Consider the following 16,099-nt stretch of genomic DNA (forward strand, 5'->3'; position numbering starts at 1 on the left):
TTTAGGGTTTTTTTGCTAGAAATGAAAGTTCATATATTCCTTAAATGATTTAATACAATCCAAATTTCATTTGATTTAGGGTTACGGAGTAGTGGGTGCTTTCTTAGCGTTTTGGAAAACATTGACCAACATAAATATACCATTATATATAAGATAACAAGCAAAAGTAATCAACAACCACGAAATGGAAGAGTGTCTATAGTTTTCAGATATGAACCAAGATGGGATGAGTTCAAATCCCTCTGTCCACTGAGTTTTTATACGTTTAAGTGATTTTACGTTTCAGCCCCCCATTTGACAAGCCAACCCGCAACCCGTCAGAGCCAACCCGTCTAGGGTTAGGTTTGGGGTTTTGGGTTTGTACATGAACAATACTAGGGCTATGATTGACCCTAACCCGTGGCTTGTCAATCTAGGGCCGGGTTGAGCGTAGCTTGCCCCGTTGACAGCTCTACAGTCTAGCCTATTCTGATAAACTGCATCATTTATTAAGATAGAAAGAACCTCAACAACAAGAAGGAAAAGAAAATGTGACAGGGGGTCACCCTGTCTTATGCCTTTAGAAGGTTTTATTCTATCTGTTGCTTCACCATTCACCAGAATTGAGAACTAAGCACCTGTTACACACCATTAATCAGAAGGTTTTAAGCTGTTTTGAGGTACAAAAACCAAACAATGAGGTGGTGTTTTCTTTGATCATTGACATCTCTCTGAAGATAAAAATCATCAACTCATTTGTTTCTAAGGAGATATCATCCATTGAGTGCTTATCAGACATGGTATATTCATCATTTATTATTTAGTTCATATGGCTGACTCTTTCTAGTCCTCGTCTCTAAGACCGACGTCCGTTTTTTTTTCTTCTATATTTTGTGTAGGGATTAATGGAGGATCAAAAGTTTATCAACCAATATTCGTATATGAACACCATAGATGAGTTCAGTGCATAACAAATAGCAGCTGCACTTAGGGAAGATTTCACTAGACAATCTTTTTCCTCTACCCAGAGCTTTTCAACTTACCCAGAAGCATATATGAAATCTCCTGACAAGAGATCTGTAGATCAACTCGAAACTACTGATAGTTGGAATTCATATAGGAGTACTACTGCCCATCACAATAATCAGCACATATCGACTCCTATGGAGTCTTCTTCTCCATCCAACCTTATAATTTGTTTCGGTACAAATAGTCGGAACTCTCGTACAAATCCTCGTCATGTGGCCTATGTCTATGGAAATGTAAGTGGTCCTGTCAACCCTAAAGAAGGGGCGGTTTCTTCAGCTGGAAACAAAAACATGATGCTCACATATGATGAACGTGAACTCCGCATCAAAAAAGTAAAGGCTAAAGAGGGCCAGTACTGCTGCTATTGCAGTGGCTGGCCTTTTATTCTCCCTTTAGCAAAAATCTTTTATTCCATGCAATTGATTGTCAACAAATTGTTTCAGCATGCCCAATATTTTGATTCAAACTATAAGTTTGAGCCGGGCCTGAGGGTGTGCAGGTCGTGCGACCGAACAGGGCCCAGCTCTTTGGAGGGCCCTTTTCCCCTACCATGTACACTTACTTTGCCCTGTAAGCCCAGTCCAATCTAACATTTAAAAAGAAAAAATTAGCTTTTGCAAGGACTCGATCTCATGACGTTGGATGAGAAAGGTAAGTAATAAGTAAACGATCCACCAGGCCATCGAACTGTATTTGTTATTTTTTATGCCCCTGCATTATATTTAAATTTGAATCTTTATCATATTATTACATATACATCCCTATGCCCATGCTATATGTTTTGAGTTTCCTACGGGTATTCTTGTTCTTGTAGGTGGATATTAACAAAAAGAGTTACTACTCCCCTAAACTTAACATTTTATATAACACACCATTGTCTATAATTTTGCAAATTATTAACAACTATGCTTCCTTGTAAAATTATCGAAAAAATATAATTGACCTTATAAAAGGCCCGATAATTTTTTTTCGCACAGGGCCCATCTAGGTAGGCACAGGATCGGCTCTACCTTTGGGGAGCATTAGTGAGCATATATGAAACAACCGAATTGAATCTCGGATTAACTACACACAAGTGATCATGATAAGTAGTATCGAATGCTTAATAAATTTCCTGCTTCAACAATGTCATTCATTTATGTCTTATCTCGCAGATGGACAAGGCTTCAGTTCTTGGGGATGCCATAAGTACTTGAAACAGCTTCAAGAGAAAGTGAAGACACTTGAGGAACAAACTACAAAGAAAACAGTAGAGTCAGTAATCTTTTTGAATAAAACTCAAATTTCCGCTGATGATAATGACTCATCTTTCTCGAGTGAAAACTCCGTGACTGGATTACCTGAGATCGAAGCAAGAGTTTCGCACAAGAATGTTTTGTTAAGAATTCACTGCGAAAAACATACCGGAGTGTTTGTTAAAATGCTTTCACAGATTGAGAATCTACATCTTTCTATTATAAGTTCAAATGCCATCCCGTTCGATGATGATTCATCTCTTGCTATAACCATAACGGCACAGGTAAAACTATAATTTTTAGGTAACTTAGTATGCATGTTGCATAATGCAAATATATGATTCATGACTATGTTAAACCCAGTCTTATTTTTTGCTGATACAGTATGGCAGTGAAGGATCTTGTTGAGAGCCTTCGGTCAATTGTTTAAAGGATCATGCGAAAAAGATATGAAGAATTAGTAGACGTTCCATTGAAGACTCTCTCATCACTACTTTTTTGCCTATCAGGACCAAGTTTTTTTCATGAGGGTTTCTTTTAATCTCTTTTTGAGTGTTTGTGTATGATTTATACTGTCAAGTGTCAACCATACTGCATCACCCTCCTAGTCTTAAAACAATATACTTAAATCCAATCTGGATACAGAAGTATTCACGACTCCCCAAAATTCAACAACAACTGACCACATCCAGGCATCACAACTAATTTGATTACACTAGCCTGAAAGAGGATGGAGTGTTGTACCTCAAGTCAGTCTCAAATCCAAAGGACTCGATTGCCGCCAGAAATGCCTTCTCGACATAAACTGGCGTACCAGGATGAGGAATATCAGCCGTAACATAACCACGTCGACGAAACAAGACCGTGTAGATGGCAGATACACAATATATTGGGGTTTGTATCTCAACATAGTACACAGGTTTAATAAGATGTGGGCTTGCCATACGGAAAGCTGAATATGCAACTCGTCGAGCTGTTGGAATAATCTGACCAGAGCCTCGATGTAAGGGTTCAGGAGCAATCTTAGCATCAACAATCTTGAATTTCACATTTCTGATAGGTTCGTCACAAGAGGTCGCATGCTCCCCATTGGAACCCTTAGACAATGGAATCTCTGAATGCATACAACAAGCTCTTATCAACTTCACCGGGGAGGGTATCATCTAAATGTTGCGTCCCTGCTTATCTGGCCCAACATCCCAAACATATTTCGCTGCAAGACAATCCCACATATATTTTGTGCCGAAAAAATCGCCAAGTCTCTTCCAAGGCTAACCAATGCTTACAACATTTTCAATATCCTCCGCCAATCCCTTTTCTAGTGGCTCAGCAATCATGGTTAGCTTGCTCCTTTTGTTGGGTGTTTCAGCGAAACAGTTCATCGAAGAGGACTCCACCACTGTCTCGCAGAATGAGACAACAGGATCTGCCACCTTGACTTCCACTTCAGAATAGAGCTCCCTAAGGTCCTTCAAATATAACTCCCCAGTACCTAATATAGTATGCTCACCAGACTCTTCAACTTTAGTGATGGCGAGAGGATAGCTTTTGCTGATCTTTCTAAGACCTTCGACCATTTTGGGTAACTCACTAGGGTTCAAAGGCTCTACAGCTGTCTTAACCACAGGAAGGGTATCGAATCTAAGAGGTCTGAATATGTATACATCTTCATCATAATCCACATGGCAAAGGGTTGCAGTCTTCCTAAGCATAGTGAAGCATCAACACCTTCAATGGGTACCCAAGAACCAGCAGGAGCTTTGCTTACAGGTATCCGATAACGAGCTTGATAAACCCACAACTTCTTTACTTCTTTTACGGTCATATCCTCCTCATCATCTGGGGAATAAACTTCTCCCAGTAACGAGCTTAAGAACATCAAAGACACTGCAATCTGATTTAGGCTAATGTTTGGTCACGTTAATCATTAGTGGTCCAGATGGATCACAAGTCGTCATTGAGTCAAAAACCGCTGAATCTCGAGGTCCACTATATATATATATGTATATATATATATGCTCTACTTTCCTCCTGCAGCTCCCTTGGCAGAAGGGATGTGTTGAACTAGCATATTAGCAAAACTTGTGGCAGATCCAAAAACTGAGCTACAAGCCAGCCTCAGCAAAGGCCTAATATTCAACCCGTATGCAGCATTTGGAAGCTTAACACCAAGTTCCTCAAGAGTTGCCTCCACACTCTTCTTGTGATCTGCGATTACTTGGCTGTAGATTTTGTAAAGAGGTCCCGTCAAGGATGAACTTCACAAATGACCTATCTCGCCCATTAACACGAGGTTTCCTCTCGAAAACCCTAGTATTAGGATGATAATATCTATCTCCCCAGAATCATGATGCAAATTTTGAAGCATCAAATGGAACCCCATGAAGCTTAACATACAACTTGGCAAATGATTGCAGAGCTAAGGACCAACCAGCGCTTGCACTAGCGAAACAAACATTACCAGATGATGGATCAATGGTCTGCACAGCTCCAGCAGTTGACGAGACAGCAGTGATGTGGTTATTGACCACTTCTACTATGTTTCTCGATTTGTGGAAAGCATCATTTGGTTATTGACCACCCATACTCATAGCTGAAAATACAACAGAATAGATAATCAACTATCGATACGCAACAGAAGCTGCACAAATAATAGTAACCCACCTGAGGTTGCCACCAATTCTCATCTGGACAGCGAAAAGTTTGTATCTCAATAGCAAACTCCTTCGCCCCACCACTGGCTCCAAAATGAAGCTGAAAAAAAACACATCACAGGTTAAAATGGTATTTTCTGCATCGAAGAAAAAGCACGTAAGGAAGTATGTGCAGATAATAAGTTATAGTATTGCAAGTATCCAGATGATTATCTCTGAATAGCCGGTGGATTATATTTTGTGTTTAGAAAGTATAATATACATAAACGGATGAGCCCCTTATAATTTCGTTTTTTTGGTGGTTTATGATAAAGACAATAGGTTAACATTTGCCACGAAGATATCCTAATTTAAGAACTACCAAGAGCTGCTACCTAAATTATCACAAATATGACCACCTAGCTGTAGGTACACATTTCATCTTACGCCACGTGTCCACAAAGACACACGTGGAGGACATGCGGCTGAGAGCATCAAGATATGATATCACACGTGGACAGCCAAGAGACGCGCCTTGTCAAGATAGCGTCGCCACCCACCAGATCCAACGGTAGAGGATCGAGGAGACAAAAACACTAGAACACTGCGAATCACTGGAGGATAACCCAAGAACTTTATCCTATCCCCAGAAAGATCTAAGATCTACGGCTGGGGATAGTCTAATTGACGCAGACAAGACAGGGACAGAGGACAGCTGTCTGCCGCGGACAAACATCTCAACTACCCGCATTAAATACCCTCAAACAACATACGTGTCAGTCAGCATGTGGAGGAAGCGCAGATAGCACTGCATATTCAAACGGAACACGCAGAGAGAACCGAGAACACGAAGACCTCCGCATAAGCGGCACAAGACACAAGAGGATAAGGTTATAACGGGCTTCAGAAGTGGACCCCACGTAACCACCCTATAAATACCTCTCTCTCCCAAGTTAAGTGGGGGATCGGAGAACACTTAGAGGAGAATAGGAGAGAGACAGAGAGAGATAGAGAAAGTGTAAGTGAAACCCCTCCTGCTACGCAGGCCTACGTTGATCTCAAAGTCATTCGACTATTTCTGTAACCATCGTACACATAATGAAAAACCCAAACCCGCAGACAGAGATCTGAATGCTGAATCACATAAGTTAATCGTTTCATCTATATTCATGCATTTATATTTTGCATCTTCGATTCGATACTTATGGTACATCATGTTCGTACGTTTTATACTTCATCCATTATTTATCTTATTATGCGAGTTAAGAAAAATAATTGTAGTTGATGAGATGAGGAAGAGTTTTAGGACTCTGAGTCAAGGAATCAACATAACCGATTCATCCCCCTCAGGCGCAGCCTATTTACTATATTGTCGTGAGTCTACGCGCATTATTTGTGAACACGCAGATGACAGTGATCTTTGTGTTCACAATCTGGCGCTAGAAACAGGGATCTTCATCTCAGTAAAAGAGTTATCTTCTCCTGTGATTTGTTTTAGGCTTCGTTCTCTGAAAATAACGATGCATAGAACACTACGGTTTTTTCCGTGCATTTTTTTTTTATTTTAAAGTTTTCAAAAACCAAAATTATGTACAGATCTACGTTTACCTAAGTAGATCTGATTTTCCGTGCATTTCCTAAGTTTCCAAATCTTTGAAAATCAAAACTTTGAACAAATCTATGTTTATCTAAGTAGATCGGCGTTTTCATAAATTTTCAAGATGTCACGTCTTTGATAATCAAAACTATGAACAGATCCACGTTTATCTAAGTAGATCTGATTTTCCATGCTTTTTCTAAGTTTTCACATCTTTGAAAATCAAAACTTCGAACAAATCTACGTTTATCTAAGTAGATCTGTGTTTTCATAAATTTTCAAGATGTCACGACTTTGATAATCAAAACTATGAACAGATCCACGTTTATCTAAGTAGATCTGATTTTCCATGCATTTTTTAAGTTTTCACATCTTTGAAAATCAAAACTTCGAACAGATCTGCGGTCATCCAAATAGATGGGAGCCTTATGTATTTTCAAGATTTTACACCTTTGAGAACTCAAAACGCTAATAGATATCACGTGGGGCCCATTGTCTTCGTGATTTTTTCTCTCTCTTTCAGGAAAACATTAAAAGATGGAGAAAAGCAAAGATGTCGGGAAGGAAAAAGCTTCGTCAAAAGAGACGCCAAGGACAACCCCAGTTGTAACCAGGAGTAAGCAGAGAGGTGAAAATCTAAAGGCAGCGGATAGGGTACATGATAATGGAGAAAGCACGTCTCCCATCAATGCCAACATCATCGCAGCAAACACATTAAAAGCCGCGGCAGCCAAAGCTGGAGCTTCAATAGCTAGCGGATCCAAAGTTGGAGCTCCCAAAGTAACCAATGCTCGGCTACAGGAACATCAGGAAGTCGTAGCAGAGTCAGGAATACAACAACCCCTCTATGGGATGCCCTTAACCAACGAACAAAACATACCCTTTCCAGCCAAACAACCGCTTCTAATAGCAGGTCAACCCGCACAACAAGCGTCGGGATCCCAAGGTACACGGTTAGACCCACCAGAACCAGTGATACATATCGTGGATGAGGAACAAATCATAGCCGCTGGTGAACAATTGCGGGCAGGAACACCAAATCAAGGGTCAAACCATTCCGCTCAGATGATGGCCGAGCTGACAGAATTAAGGAAGAATCAGAAGGCATACGCAGATGTTGTGGCGATATTAGCACAAGAGAACCAAACGCTCAAGGAAAGAGTCATTCATAGCGCAGAGGTAGAAAACCAACGCGACGAAGCTAACTCCAAGGCCCTTGCACCTAATCAAGACAGAAGAATGGTGGTTGCAAACAACCCACTTCCATTGAGTCGAAGAGGAGCAAGGAGCAGACAAAGATCAGACCCTGATTACAATCCTGAGAACTCGGACTACTACGACGGTACCACCTCCTACGAGCGAAATCTACCATTCATGAAGAGCACCAGGTCGCAATGGAAAATCTGCGTGCTGGGATGTTGGAAGAAATAAATGAGCTAAAGACTAGGCAGGGAGGCGGAAGACTAGAACAAGTGATGAAGGAATCAAACACTACCCCGCTGACACAACACTTGGCCAGGGCTTCCATACCGCAGAAGTGTTCGGTTCCCGCCTTCGATTGCTATGACGGGTCAACTGATCCTGCGGCTCATCTTCGATGTTATAATCGAATGATGGCCCGGTGGGATAACGAAGACTCCATACTATGCAGATACTTCCCATTAAGTTTAAAAGGGTCCGCATTGTCATGGTTTGACAACAACTTTCCATCAAACTCCATCGACTCCTACGACCAACTCACAGAAACATTTCTAGCAACATACATGTATAACAAGGTTGTCCATACCGTCATGGACAAGCTATTCTCGCTGGAGATGAAATACAAAGAGACCATCAGAGAGTATACTAATATATGGCATAAGATTTGCCAAGATATTGGCAACGTAGATCCCGTGGTTAGTATCAACTGCTACAAATGGGGGATGGACAGGATGAGTCCTTTGTTTGTCGAGATCCACGGAACCATCCCAACCACCGAAGGAGATCTCCGGATAATCATAGAAAAACATGCAAGGTTAGAAGGAATTCTGCGTGAAAATTCCAGAGCTCATACTCAACGTCCCACACGCACAAATTCTATGGATCAAGCCAGCGGGTCCAAAAGAGGAATCACAGAAGAGCGCCCCAATGAGGAAAGGAAAGAACGAAGGGATGATAGACGAAAAAATGATCGAAAATTTGAATATCAAGTCTATACCAAGCTGAATACCAGTTATTCGCGCATCCTGAGAGAGATCAAGGGGAGAGAGAACCTCGATTGGCCATGGTCCAAGGGAAAGCAGCCTCCTAGATCAGAAAAATCCAAGGAATACTGTGAATACCACTGTTTCAATGGTCATCAAACAGAAAAGTGCAAAAATCTCAAGATAATGATTCAAAAACTAATCGACGCAGGAGACCTGGAACAATATATACAGAAGACTGATAACGAATATAGAACCAAGAGAGGCAAGCAGGTTCAATTACTAGAAGGCAACCGCACCCTCAACACGATTTCATGTTCGGAGGTTCAAGGAACATCCCTAACCGCCCAGATTGGGAAGAGATTGAGAAAACAATTCGAAGATTATTGTGAGCTTTATAAGATCGATAGGAAAGAGGTAAACGAGCACGAACAATGGATGGACGCGCCCATGACCTTCGATGCGGATGATGTGGAAGAAGACATGGAAGACCATAATAATACTCTAGTCCTCACACTCCCAATAGCAGGGTGCAATGTCAAGAAAATTCTCATCGACGGAGGAAGCTCGGTCAACGTCTTGTTCTATGACACGTTCAAGCGTATGGAACTCAACGACGAGCAACTGCTGTCATCTTACTACACCATCTACGGATTCAACGGCGCAGCTACAAAGCCCCTAGGGGATATTATCTTGCAAGTGGACGCGGGGCCCATGAAAGTGGACACTCGATTCAGCGTCGTAGACGCACCTTCACCCTACAATGCCATCATCGGAAGAAGATGGGTTCACAAGATCAAGGGAGTATCTGCAACCTACCATCAATATCTCAAATTCCCAACACCTCTGGGAGTCATGGAAATTAAAGGAGACCAAGTAACTGCGCGGGAATGTCAGACCTTACAGAATCAGATCAATAATGAGCAGGAAGAGAAGCACCAGTCCCGAAGATCCAAAAATAAGAAGATAACCATAGATGCGTATCTGGAAGAAATCTCCGGAAAAAGCCTTCTGAACGTAAACACCACGGGCAGCGCAGAAGCAAGCACCTCCGCGACAAAAGAAGACGGAGATCCTACCAAATATCAATTAAAGAATGTTCCTCTCTTAGGGGAACCAAAAACCACGTTTACACTCGTGGAAGCAGCTAAAGAAGTCAATATAGGGACTGAGGAAAACCCGAAGATGATCAAAATATGCACCTTGATGGATGAAGAAAGAGAGACCGCGCTAATCAAACTTCTAAAGGAATACGCGGATATATTTGCTTGGAAATTGGGGGACATGCTGGGAATCGACCCAAATTTAGTTCATCACGAACTTAGAATAAAACCAGGTCCCCCCCCCACCCTTTTAGGCAGAAGGTGCGCAAAGTAGCTCCAGAATACCATCGAGCAGTTGAAGTGGAACTCCGCAAACTACTGGACGCAGGATTCATCAAAGAAGTTAAATACCCAACATGGATCTCTAACATGGTCATCGTACCGGAAAAAAATGGCGGAGTAAGGATATGCATCGACTTCACCAACCTTAATAAGGCTTGCCCAAAAGATAGCTATCCACTGCCAAGCATTGACCAACTTGTCGAGGCAGTCGAAGGGTACGAAGAAATGTCATTCATGGATGGATACTCTGGATACAACCAATTATTCCTAGCAGAAGAAGATCAGCAACATACAACATTCTATACACCGCACGACCTCTATTGCTACGTAAGAATTCCCTTTGGACTTCGAAACGCAGGGGCAACCTACCAAAGAATGGTGGATGCAATTTTCAAACCGTGGATTGGAAGTATACTGGAAGTATATGTGGATGATATGCTCGTCAAAAGCAAGCTGCGCAAAGATCATCACCAAGACCTAAAAGATAGTTTCCAAGCAATGAGAGAGCACAACATGAAGGTAAACCCAGAGAAGTGCACTTTTGGTGTAACTTCCGGAAAGTTCCTCGGATATTTGGTGACGAAGAGGGGCATTGAGGTCGATCCCGCTAAAGTTGAAGCCATCGTAAGAATTCCATCCCCAAAGAACTTAAAATAGGTTCAGAAACTCAATGATTCACTGGCTGCGCTGGGGAGGTTCATATCCAGGTCCTCGGATAGATGTAAGCACTTCTTTAACATTCTCAGAAAAGGAAGAAAATTCGAATGGACGGCAGAGTGCGAAGAAGCCTTTCAAAATATCAAAGAATACCTAGCTGAGATCCCTATACTACAAAAACCATACCCCGATGAAGTGTTGGCACTATACATAGCAACAACAGAAGATGCAGTCAGCGCAGTGTTGGTTAAAACCAACACGAAGATAGAGTATCCCATCTATTACATCAACAAGACTCGGAACGCAGCAGAGAGGAACTACACGAAGATCGAGCAGCTCATCTTGGCATTAGTATGGGAAACCCTGAAACTCAGAACTTACTTTTTGACTCACTACGTCCGCGTCCCATGCAAAGCTCCGCTAGAAGCAGTCCTTAAAAACGCAGGGAGAGTAGGCAGAATTGCAAAATGGTATACTCACCTAGATCAATTAAATATCATCCATGAGCTACAACACTCTCAGAAGTCACAAGTATTAGCAGATTTCCTAGCAGACTTACCGTTGGATAACTACGAAGAAGTCATCATCGAAGGGCGGAAGGCAGCAGGACTACCAGAAATCGACGAAGGTAAAGACCCTATAGACATCTTGGAACCAAAAAATCCTAGGCAATGGGAAGTCTTCGTAGATGGATCGAAAAATAAAGAAGGGGCAGGGATAGACATCGTAATCACCACTCTAACAGGAGACAGGATCACACATGCTTTCAGGTTAGAATTCAAGGGGCATACCAACAACATAGTTGAATATGAAGCAGTGCTGCATGCCCTTCAGTTGATAATAGAAATGGCATAACTGACGTGTGTCTAAAAAGCGATTCGCAGCTAATCATCCGACAAATAGGATTGCAATATAATGTTTATGACAGAACATTGTCAGCATACATGGAATTGGTGCAAACACTGGCATCACAAATTCCAAACATCAAATTCCGACACCTGGCGAGGAAGGAGCTCAGGCACGCGGACGCCCTGGCCTACATATCATCGATGCTCAGAAACGAGGACGTCAAAGCAATCAAAGTAACCAGGATTTACGAGCCTTCAATTGATATTCAAGAATTCTGCGCTGCACGACAAGGGAACAACGCAGAAAAAGACATTGCAGATGATGATGTAGGAGAATTCATCGCGGATGATTTCCAAGAAGACGACATCATGACTAAGGCAGACCAAGATGAATACTTCAGCGAAGAAGAAGATTGGAGATCTGAGATTCATCTTTTCCTAAAAGAAGGAATACTACCCTCAGATCTAAAGCAAGCCAGAAAAATACATTCAAAGGCAGGAAGATATGATCTGAGAGAAGATATTTTGTACAAAAAATATTTTCTCGGACCGTTATTACGCTGCCTATCCAGATCTGAAGGCCATTTGATTTTGAAAGACATACACCGCGGCGACGAAGGCAATCACAGCGGAATGAGATCCTTAGCATATAAGGCGAAAACTCAAGGATATTACTGGCCAACAATGATACGAGACGCTGCAAGAATATCACGAAGATGCGAAGAATGCTAGCGTTCCACGCACCCGCAACAATGTTGAATCCAGTAGACAGCCCTTGGCCATTCTCAAAATGGGGCACAAACATCGTGGGTCCCCTAATTGAAGGATCAGGGAAGAGAAAAATTTTGATAGTGGCCACGGACTATTTCAGCAAATGGGTAGAGGCTAAATCCCTGGCAAGGATCCGAGACGCAGATGTCTTCACATTCATCTTTCAAAACATCATTTGCAGGTTTGGCATACCAGCTGAGATTGTATCTGACAATGGCAAGCAATTCCAGGGAAAAAACATTGACTTACTCTTCGATACTTTCAAAATTCGAAAGAACAAGTCAACACCAATTTACCCTCAAAGCAATGGTCAGGCAGAAGCCACAAATAAAACCCTCGCACTCATCCTCAAAAAGCAGTTAGACGAATACAAGAAGCATTGGTGCGAGCAACTACACAACGTTTTATGGGTTTATAGGACAACTCGAAGATCAGCCACGGGAGAATCCTCATTCTTACTCACCTATGCAGCCGAAGCTATTATCCCAACAGAAATAATCATGCCTACTACGAAGACTGAAGCATGGGAGAAGAACCTCACAACGGACATGATGTTGGAAAGGTTAGATGATCTAGAAGAGAGGAGGGAGGCAGCACTACAAAAATGGAAAACTATCAAAGGAAACTAGCAAGGGAGTACAATAAGAGGGTTAAGCTTAGAAATTTCGTAGAAGGGCATATGTGCTGAGGACCATTCCCCAATACCAACGAGAAAAGAAGTGGGGAAAATTAGCACCAACATGGGGGGGACCCTTCGTCATACATGATGTTGCAGGAAATGGATCTTATTATCTACGCAACCTAAAAGGGGAGATCCTCAGACACCCATGGAATGCAAAATATCTCAAGCCATACTACCCGTAGAAAGCAACGCAGACCTGCATCTGCGTGAAGAGCACCAGAAGAAAACGACGCTTGCGATCGACATGTTTCTATCTCTGAGAGAGGATAGCAAACCTCAACCTATCAATCAAGCAAACTTTTGGCAAAAAATAGTCAAATACATGGAGCAACATAGTAACAAGACGACGCGGTGTAAATACAACACCTCACGAGAACCCTACACCTGTAAATACAGAGAAATGACCTCCGCGTCAATACTTCATTCTCCTATTTTTGCTATTTACTACCTCAGAGGTTCCATCAATGGAATTCTTCTAAATGTAACTCAACAAACTGAATAGACACTTTAACCCTCTTTCACCCGTGGACGTAGACACTCTGCTGTCGAACCACGTAAAACTTGTGTTAATTGTTGTTTTATTTTACTTGGGGAAAGTAGTCACCTACAATCTCTCGGGACTCCCCTATCAGCGTCTATAAGTGTAGGACCATGGGGAAGGCATCCAGCAGAAAGAGATACCCAACCAATCTTATGGCAGCGGGTTGACGGAATGAATGTACATTCCAAACAACTCATATCCTAGAACGCTGCCCCGACCCCCACCGTCTGGGAATCCTCTGGCCCAGGATTAGCCAGCGGGGTGACAGGTCTCAAGACGTTCACGAAGATACACATATCTTCGGGTTCGCACTCAAACACTTCGCTATCCTTGATTACATTCAGTTATATTCCAAATTAACCGTAACAATACTTAAAAGGAAATCGGACAACACAGATAAATTAAAAAGATGATCAATTCATTAAAAGTTGATTACAGGCTTGGCAATGATACGCGGGAACAAGAAAATACAAAAGGAATCTCACGAAGCCTTATAATCAACGAAGATCAACTTTCTACAATAATCTACTTGGATAGTTCAACCCCACCAGCAGGTTTAGCAGTCTTCCCCTTCTGCGATGAAGGTACGCTCCCACCCGAGGAAGGCCCTGAAGAACCATACATAGGAGGCGGGGGTTTCACACGGCGCGGATAGTACTTGATAATGCCATGTTCGATCTTAAGATCATACTCGATGCTGTCCAGAATCTTGTTAGTCTCTTCCAATAGTTGACAACGAGCCTTGTACGTAATAACTGTATTCATCATCTCAGCCTTCGACAACAACGAGGAAAGGCGAATCACTTCCTTCGAAGCGGCTTGGGCAGCCTCGTCCCTTGCTGTAGCTAAACCTTTGTGATGACTAATCTGGCTTTCCTGATGCACTAATTTAGATTGAGCCTTCGCAAGCTCTTCATTTGCAGCGCGAAGCTGTCCCTTGAGTTCTGTAAAAAAAGAAAAATGCAGATGGTTAGGTCCAGGAAATTACAGAATCACACTCGATAATATAAGCATATACCTTCGACTCTCGCCGAAGTTATTTCATATTCGTTAACAACAGCATCACGGGCTTCATCAAGAATGTCATACTCATCTGACAACTTCTTATAATCCGCTTGAAGGGTTGAAAGAGCGTACTGACTCGCATCTGATTTTACCTGTTTCATTGAATTCAAATGACGAAGATGGTTGACTTCGTTGTTTAATTACTCCAGACCCTTGTTGAGCCTATACATATTTACTTCAAGATTCCTCTTAGACTCAGCTTGGCGTACCACATCGGCCCTAGACGCGGCTAAAGCTTTGCTAAGAGCGCCAGCCTCAGCCCTAGTGTCATCTCTCTCCCTAGCAAGACGCTGAATGTAATCTCTAACATCAGAAGACTGAGAAGAACGATCTTGACACAATTCTTCTTCCAAGAGATTGATTCTAGCTTCTAAAGATGATACATGTTCTCAGGATTCACGAAGATTATCATGCTTCCACAACAACGCTCCATTAAACAAACGACGATCATTGTTATATTTGTTCTGCATATCAACCATTTGGACTCGTCTGCCCCGCCACTCCTCTGCCAGAGCATTATGTTCATCGGCACGAGCATTCCACTTATCAGCCTCGCTCTTTATCTTCTCTACCAACTCTGCGATGTGAGATTTTTGACGTTGTCGCTCATTCCGAAGCCATACTAACTCGGGAACTCCACCCACTGAAGATAGGATGGGGGAGGGAGACTCAGACAGAACACTAATTATAGTAAAGGACAACAACAAGGAAGAGAAAACAGATAATCGAACCTGTAACATCCGAAGACTTCTTCTTAGCCTCTTCCAACTCACTACGAGCCATAGCAAGTTTCAAGCGAAGCTTCTCCTCCTCCTTGCCTTGTTGCTCCTTAGCCTTGAGGAGACTCTTCAACTCACCTATCTCCCTATCCCTATCAGAGATAACAGTCTCAGCCACGGTAAGCTCCTCTTCCCGAAGACTAAGCTTAGCTTCCAACTTGAGGGATTTGGCCTTAAAAAACTGGTACAACATGTGGTTTAAATTCTCACTCCTCATCATCTGCGAATCAGAAATTAGAACACCCAGACTCTAAAATTGTTAAATATTGATACAAGGCGAAATGATAAGAGAACTCACTTCTAACATCCGCTGTTGGGGATATCCATACTGATATCCATCAGCCAAGGCCATCATGTCAGCAACAGTCCAGGGAGCGTTGATCACTAGAGCTGCCTCCAAGGCCCGAAGATTCTTATCCCTCGCTTCCGTGACCTGGTCCTCGGGAGACAATTGCATCATCTTACGGGTATAGGCATCAGACTTCTTCTCACCCTCTACCACAGGAGCTGGATTGGGTACGAACATCAAATTCTTCTTTTTGAACCAAGCTAAGATGGCATCATCACCTTCAAGGATCAATGACTAAGGAAAATCATCTCCATAAGACCCAACCGAGACCCCACCCATGTATGTGAACTTAGCGGCCGAAGAGTTCGGGGCTATTCCCGCATCCAAATCTGGAAGATCTCTAGCACCGCTCCCCTCTGGAATATC

At 42.4% G+C, this 16,099-nt stretch overlaps 1 pseudogene; it reads right to left on the bottom strand.

Annotated features, from left to right (window-relative positions):
• Positions 1-2,953: 2,953 nt before the first annotated feature.
• On the bottom strand, positions 2,954-15,841 carry LOC113311578 (annotated as a pseudogene).
• Positions 15,842-16,099: the final 258 nt, after the last annotated feature.

The sequence above is a fragment of the Papaver somniferum genome, chromosome 9, assembly GCF_003573695.1.
Source record: "Papaver somniferum cultivar HN1 chromosome 9, ASM357369v1, whole genome shotgun sequence".
NCBI lineage: Eukaryota > Viridiplantae > Streptophyta > Magnoliopsida > Ranunculales > Papaveraceae > Papaver > Papaver somniferum.